At 40.1% G+C, this 7,912-nt stretch overlaps 1 long non-coding RNA gene across 1 annotated transcript in view; it reads right to left on the bottom strand.

Annotated features, from left to right (window-relative positions):
* Nucleotides 1–563: 563 nt before the first annotated feature.
* LOC114087434 (uncharacterized) overlaps nucleotides 564–7,912 on the bottom strand; it is a 29,694-nt gene continuing 22,345 nt past the window's right edge. The window contains exon 4 of the long non-coding RNA XR_003581822.2: nucleotides 564–623. This is a non-coding gene — a long non-coding RNA (uncharacterized lncRNA). The remainder of the gene's footprint in view (nucleotides 624–7,912) is intronic.

Here is a 7,912-nt window from a genome sequence, read left to right as displayed (position 1 = left end):
ATCTTTTCCCTCTCTGATGCTGCAACAAGAGCATCCCCAAGCTCCAACCTGGGCAGGGCTGGGGTTTGTGTCCATTTGAAATTTGAAGTGCTGTAAGGACATTTGTATTTTCTTTTCAACAGATTATCTGTTCTTGTCCTTTGTGCTTTTTTCTTTGATCATTGGTCTTTTTATTGACTTGAGAGAGCAGATTTTTATATTCAATAATTTAATTGCTCTTGCAAATATTTTCCTTAGTTTGTCATTTGTCTTTAACTTTGTTTATAGTGGGGTTTTTGTCTGATTACTATGCAGAATTTATTTGTATTTTGTTAAATTTCCTAATGTTTTCCACAGCTTCTGAGTTTTGTGTCATACTTAGAAAGGTTTCCTTACTCACATTATTTAAGTTCTCTGGAATTTTATGCTTTCCTGGTTTCATTTTGTAAGGTTAAATCTTGGATCAATCTAGAATTTACTCATGTAAGTAGGGAACGGTACAAGTCTTTTGTCGGTCTTAGTTAGTTTGGGCTGCTAAATGGTGGCTTAAACAACTGACATTTATTTTTCACAATTTTACAGGCAGGAAGTCCAAAATCAAGGTGCTAGCACATCGGGTGTTCGTTGAGTGTCCTCTTTCTGGCCTACAAACAGAAGACAGCCATATTCTTATTGAATCCTCATATGGAAAAGGGTAGAAAGAGAGAGAGAGAGAGAGAGTGAGAAAGAGAGCAAGCTCTCTCCCATCTCTTCTTATAAGGACACTAATGCCATTCATGAGCCTTCCCTCTAATGGTCTAATCACCTGCCAGAGGCTTCACCTCCCAACACCATCACACTGGGAGTTAGGATTTCAATGTGGGAACCTGGGGGGACACAAGGATTGAATGGTCCATAGCACTTTCCCAGAACATTATTTCTAATAGCCTGGCTTCCTTCATTAATATTTGATGCTGTTTTATATATTTTAGATGTTTGTGTCTATTTTTTTAGACTCTTCATTCTATTCCATTAATTTGCTTCTTCATGCCCATTATGACACTGTTCAATTACCATAAATTTAAAGATAATTTTCAATTATGGTAAAACTATTCTGTGCATCTTCATCTACTCCCCTATTATGTGTCTCTCTTTTCCAGAAAAGTCCAGGCTCTTATTTCATATCTGTTTTTCCATAGAATTATAGTTCCAAAATTTCTCTGTTGGTATGTTTACTAAGATTGTGTTAAATTTATGGATTTGCTCATGGAGAATTTCCCTCTTTGTGATAATCCTAACTAGAAACAGAATATGTACTTACATCTTTAACAAGCCTTCTTTTGTTTCTTTCAATAGCCAGGTATAATGGAAGAGCCCACTTATACCCATTAGAAAGCTTTAAATAAGGGAAAGACAACTCAAGTATAGTTCTGTTTGTTCAGAAAGAGGCAACGGAGGGAGCAGGAGACTAGGAAAGGATGCATCATGGTGCAGGTGAGAGACGACAGCAGTTAGGATGCAGATCATGGGGAAGACATGAAGAGAGGCAAGAAGGTTTGACACGTGTTGTGGAGGAACAGAAGTCACTTAGGAATTAGGAATAGGACATGAAAGCGGGGAGGAATCCAGGGTGACCTCTAGATTTCTGGTTTGAGCAACTGAGTGGAGGTAACAACCTTTTCCAGGATGAGAAAGACTAAGATGATTGAAGATGAGTTTGGGGTGAGAAATTGAGGCTTCTATTTTGAACAAGTTAAGTTTGAACCATCTGTAAGTCATCTGAGGACAGCAATAATGCAGTCTGAGCACCCAAACAAGTACAGAGGTGAGGTGCCAGCCATGAGAAGCATATCAAGAAATACATAGAGATATATAGATATATCAGCCAATAAGGAGGCAGATGAGGAGAGGTTGGGCTCTTCTCTACAGCACAGCACCTAGGGGACAGGTCAGCCTGGAGGGAATGCTGGAGTCAGAAAAGCTTCCCTTTCCAACCACCTGGAAAAGGCTGCATCAGGCATAAATCACTGATAGTAAGGAGCAGGATATCGCATAGTCTTCAAGTGTCTTCCCACAGATCACGTGTTAGTTGCAAGGAAGAGGAGAAGGGGGAAAAGCAGTAATTATGCAGCAGAGAAATCAAACAGCACATCAACACGGTGATCATAACTAATAGTACCACTGAGGCACAATGGATTTTTGTGGGCCTCTGATGTGACACTGTGAGAAGGACACAACCCAACCTTGGTTGTGTCTAGTAGACTGAAGATAGTCTGACCTTAATCAAGAAAAGACATCGAAAAGTCTACAATAGCAAGTTCTTATTTAAGTGGGGTGAGGGGAGATAGTATTCTTCAAAAATGTCAATGTCATAAATGATAAAGAAAAGCTGCGGAAATGCTGTAGATTAAAGGAAACCAAAAAGATATGACCATTAAATACAATATCTAACCCTAACTGATACTTATGCTGAGGAGAAAAAAAAAGACACATTTGAGTTAACTGACAATTGAAATATGAATGATAGATTAAAGGTTTGTAGCAATGTCAAATTTATTGCGGTTGGTAATGTTGTGGTTATATAAAAGAATACTCTCCACCTCTGAAAACACTGAATGTTTAGGAATAAAGTCCAAGTGTAATTTATCCTCAAATACTTCAAAACATCTGTACATGAACACATGTACATAATATTACATATTACAGGTATGTAATACACAACGAAAAGGAGAGAGAGAAAAAAACAAATAGAGCAAAATGTTAATAATGGATGAATCTAGGTAAAGTGCATACAGGTATTTTTGTGCTGTTTTTATTTTTGCAAAACTACCTGTAAGTTTGATATTGTCTCTAAATAAAAATGGTTTCTAAAAATGTATTGAGCAGGGGATGGGTTGTGGCTCAGCAGTAGAGCACTTGCCTAGCACATGCCGGGTGCTGGGTTTGATCCTCAGCACCACAGAAAAATAAATAATAAAATGAAGGTATTGTGTCCAAATACAACTAATATATATATATATATATATATATATATATATATATATATATATATATATTTATATTTATATATTTTTTTAAAATAAAAAGATGTATTGAGCATACAAGTCTGGAGCTCCAAGAAGAGCCCTAGACTGGAGACAGAAATGTAGGGGCCATCAGGACACAGATGTCATTAAGTCATGAGAATGAATGAGTTACTGGGGAATGCCGGAGATGAAGAGAAGGGGCCAGGATACATGCTGGGGGAGGTGGTGATGTTCTGGGATTAGGCAGAGGAAGTACAGCCAGCCAAGAAGACAGAGCAAGAGCCACTAGAGATGTGGAAGAAAGCCAGAGTGATGAGATGTCATGGAAACAAAGAAAGGCTGATGTTTCAAGGAGGGGCTAACTCACAACAAATGTTGAACAATGAAGAGATAAAGCTGGATTTAGCAAAGTGGAGATCCCGGGAGAACTTAACAAGACCAATTCCAATGGACTCATAGTGAAAGAAACCAGAAGTAGTGGTTCCCAGAGTCAACACAAGGCAAAGACGCATGAACATAAGTATTCTCAAGAAATGTGGTTGTGAAAAAAAAAAAGGAAACAGAGACCAATTTCTATGCCACACCAACACTATCTACTAACTATCTTCCAGTGACTTCCTCAATATCTTGGTCTTCCAGCACCATCATGAATTTATTACTGTTAATTTTTATTATTTTTATTTTATTATTTTTAACAGCTTTTCTGTAATTTCTATGGGATTCTGGGAAGAAGGAGAACCACGCAAGTGTCCTTAGTCCGCCATCTTGAACCAGATATCTAAGCTACTTAATCTACTATGTCATGAAATTCTCACCACAATTTTAGGCCAGGGGATAATGTGGCCAAGGTCACACTGCTAATCACTGATACAGAGGATTCACACTCACAGGGGTTTGCTCACACCCTTTCCACCTAACCATCCTAGACAGAATATGGAATGGAATGTTCAAAGTAGTATTGATTAGCAATAGAAATATAAGATTGAAAAAAATCTATGCCTCATACCTTTGACTAATTTTATTCACTTCAATTTTTATCTATATCTCTTACTTTTGTAAAGCTCTTCTTAATATTTCAGTTTGGTCCAGCTGTGCTAAGAGGGAGCAATAAGAAGTGAAACTGTATTGTAGGAAGACCATGAAGCCAGACAGACCTGGGTTTAAGTCCCAGTCCTACGGAGGCCCCTGATACTCCAACCTGGAAAGTAGAATTAGGGCCATGGTTAACATTAGTATCAGGTCTGTGGAAAGCCCTTGACTCCTGGAAGATATTCTTCAAATCAAAAATTGCCCCACAAAACATCTTCCTGGTTAACATCCCCCCTGCAGGATGCCTCTCAGTTTTTAATATCTAAACTTCAGGGAACATACATCTCTTCCAGTAATGTCTTTAGCCAGAATTGTCTAGGGTACATTGATATTTACACCCCTGAAACATAACATACTACGTTTTAAACAAAACAACATGCCAATAAAGTCTTGAAAAAACATTGCAATTATAATTAATAAAACATCAGAAATTCATGAAAAGGTTTTGTAAAGCCTGCCACCACATTGATTATTGGTATTTTAATCTGTATTTAAAGCACTTTATATACTAATACAGTAGTTACTAATTATATAAAGATGTTTTATCATTTTTATTATATTTAGGAATTTGATTACTGAGTGTGTACACTATAAACTTTTATTTAGAATAACAGGATTATTATTTTAACAAGAATGTTATGTTAACAGAAACATTAGATTCTAACCTACAGCATGGTGACTATAGTTAACAATACACTGTTTACTTGAGATTTGCTTAAAGAATAGATCTTGGGCTGGGGTTGTGGCTCAGTGGTAGAGCACTTGCCTAGCATGTGTGAGGCACTGGGTTCAATTCTCAGCACCACATAAAAATGAATAAATAAAATAAAGATTAAAAAAATAGATCTTAAGTGTCTTCAACACACACACACATACACACACACACTTGACCAGGAACTGAGTGAAGTGGTGGTGAATGTTAACTAATACGATTGTAGCAGCCATTTCACAACAGATGCAAATATATGAATTATCATATTACATACATGTAATAGATAATTATTTATTTTATATATTCAATTGTATCTACTGCATGTTTAATTATTCCTCAATAAATCTGGAAATTATTAAATTAAATTATAAATTGTTTCCTGGCTAGCATTATTTTTACACAGAAGTTCCAATGCTCAGGAACAGATGAATGACCATAAGGGTAAAATATCTGAGAGACAATCAGGACCATGTCCCCCACCCCCAGAAGAGACAGGGCATCAGACAGAGGCCCTGTCCAAGGAAAATTGGAGTCAGGTTCCCGTAGTCAGTTCATATAACCTCATGCTTTGTAGGGGACAAATGTCAACTGTTTGGTCATCAAAGACCTGTATCTCTTTCTGTGCTTATGCTCCCACACATACACACTTGTGAGGACCACCTTTCACCATGGAATCTAAAAGTGCTAGTCTCTGGCTTCTCCACCTCCCTTGACACGGAAGGAGAGTGGATTGGCCTCTCTGGCCCTTACAAACAAAAGCAGGTCTCCCTGCATAAAATGACTAATCTGGCAAAAGACAATCACAGTTACGGCAGACAATCACAGTTACGGCAGCACTTCATCCAGCTTCTATAGAGGCTCTGTTTCCAGCCAGTGCTCAGTACCCAATGTTGGGGTGTCACAGTGGGCCCTGCAGCAGAGCAAATGTGTTCTATGGCAGGAGTTGGTTGTTCCACCTGGCTATGCAACTTCCAAACGTGGTGTCTCACAGCATTCAGGAAGCTGTGAGCTGCCCCATGTCTTGTTAATAAAGTCTCCTTTACTTCATTAGCCAGAGTCAGCTGCTGTTGCTTTCAACTATAAACCCTGACTAATAAAAGCATCTTTCATTTCTTGGCTACAAAGGAGATTCCTTTATGTCTCCATATGCTATATTCTGCCTTTTGCAAGTACATCAAGTATCCAATGTCCTTGGCCAATGGCCATTGTGGACAAAATGGTCTCCCAGTGGTCATACTCTGAGCCCTGATACCTGATATTTCCAGTAACCCTTTTCAGGTCCTGAAAAATTGGCCATCTCTTTAGCTATCATGACTGATAAATCCACTGTGGATGCATTCCCTGCTCCCCACTTTACCTTGGCTCTGTGAAAGACCAGCTCCCCCCTAGCATGGCCCCTCTCTCCAGGGATTGCTTGGAGCCTGTGGTTTTCTAGCTTTTTGCTGTTGAGTGTGGCAAAGGAGATAAAGAGAAAGGAAGAATATGATGTTGAAAGTTTCCTGAAGTTTCTAGAAGGCTTGTCTAGGGTTCATACTGGTTTGCTGTTCTCTGCCTAAAATCAGACCGATCTATCATTGCCCTGGGATGACATTGGATGAATAAGACCCTGCAGGTCTGGGGGATCATCAGCAGTCTTCTCAGCCACACTTAACACAGACACCAATGCAACTGACAAAAAAGCCCTGGATTGATTTCTAAGTATGACATTGACAGTTGTCCAAACCATGTGTCAGGATCATCTCCTCAGTCCCCTGGGTCTCCGGATTGCATGTCTTTTCCTTCATGTTGGCTGTGTCTTAAAATCCTGATACCTTCCCAGAATGGAAACTCCACACACATGCACCTACATGTGTGGTCCACTGAGGAGACTCGCTGACTTCCAAGGTTGGCGGCAGTGAGTGCTACACAACAAGAGATTGAGCTGGACACGCTTCTGAGAGCAAAAAGTTCTCAGCTCCACATTCTTGTCTTCTCCAAGAAGCTCTTTTGTCCCATGCCTCTTCCATTAAGTGCTGTAAGTTCCTTTGAGGAGGAAGAAGACACAGATTTTTGTAACCTAGATGCAAAAATTGAGGGCTAGAAAGGACACAAGGGACTTCCAATGTGGCAGGTGGCTCACAAGAAGCCAGAGTTGTGGCCAGTCAGGGCTGCTGACATCAGCTTTGATGATGTGATCACGTCAGCTGCTGATGTCATCATCCATTTGGCTTACTCTTTTGTGGAGAGAGGTTCCCATGTGTCTTCCTTCAGTTCTTCCTCTTTGAGTCATTAAATGAAGAATTCTTTGAAAGCGTAAAGTTCTCTACGGATTCACCAAGGCAAAGCGTGAGACATTATGATCACTGAAATTGAGACCAACAGATGGAGGTTGTAGCCTTGCCTTCTAAAAGTGGCTTATTCTCCTAACAAGGTTTGTGTTGCTGTGCTCCTCATCTCCTGGGTCACAGATCTGCCTCTGCTGGTGGACCTTGGACATCTTCCTACCCCTGGGGCAGCTCTAAAGGAGGCTGGAAGAGAGGGTGGCTAGGGAGCTTGAGCAAGGCAGAGTCAACATGAAGCCTCGTCTTCTGACACCTCAGAGGCCAGGCAACACAGACCTAGCTGGGTATGGGAGATGGAGACCCAGAGTCAACATAGCTCACCCTTCCACCATATCCTGCTCTGGTTGATTGGGAATTTCTGAATGTTTGGACCCCATTGTTTCTGACTCCAAAAATTTCTTTTCTGTGTCCTTATCCCAACCACAAGATGTGACATTTGAAAGCTGCAGGGGTAGAGAGACTGGTCTCAATCCCTCATTTCACAGTCAAGGTGACCCTGTTTCACACCTTATGCAAAGAAGTCAGAAAATCAAACAGAGATATGTTCCACAGATGGAGAATACACTCAGGATTTGTATATGAGACTCTGTGGTTCAGCACAAAGCCCAGCATGTGACACAAAGAGGAAAATGGCTGACCTTGTGATTCTGAATTCTCCCCAGGACAAAACTAGCCAAGTATCCAGAATGGATGAGAAACGGATCAGTGACCTATTGGTCTTGGAGCTCAACTGCAATGCTCATCCTCCCTAAGAGACGCCCAAGCACCTTGATCTACTCAGAATTGCTGGGCTCTGATATCCATAA

The sequence above is a fragment of the Marmota flaviventris genome, chromosome 4 (assembly GCF_047511675.1).
Source record: "Marmota flaviventris isolate mMarFla1 chromosome 4, mMarFla1.hap1, whole genome shotgun sequence".
In the NCBI taxonomy this organism is placed as follows: domain Eukaryota; kingdom Metazoa; phylum Chordata; class Mammalia; order Rodentia; family Sciuridae; genus Marmota; species Marmota flaviventris.
This window is presented reverse-complemented; position numbering and strand designations above follow the sequence as displayed.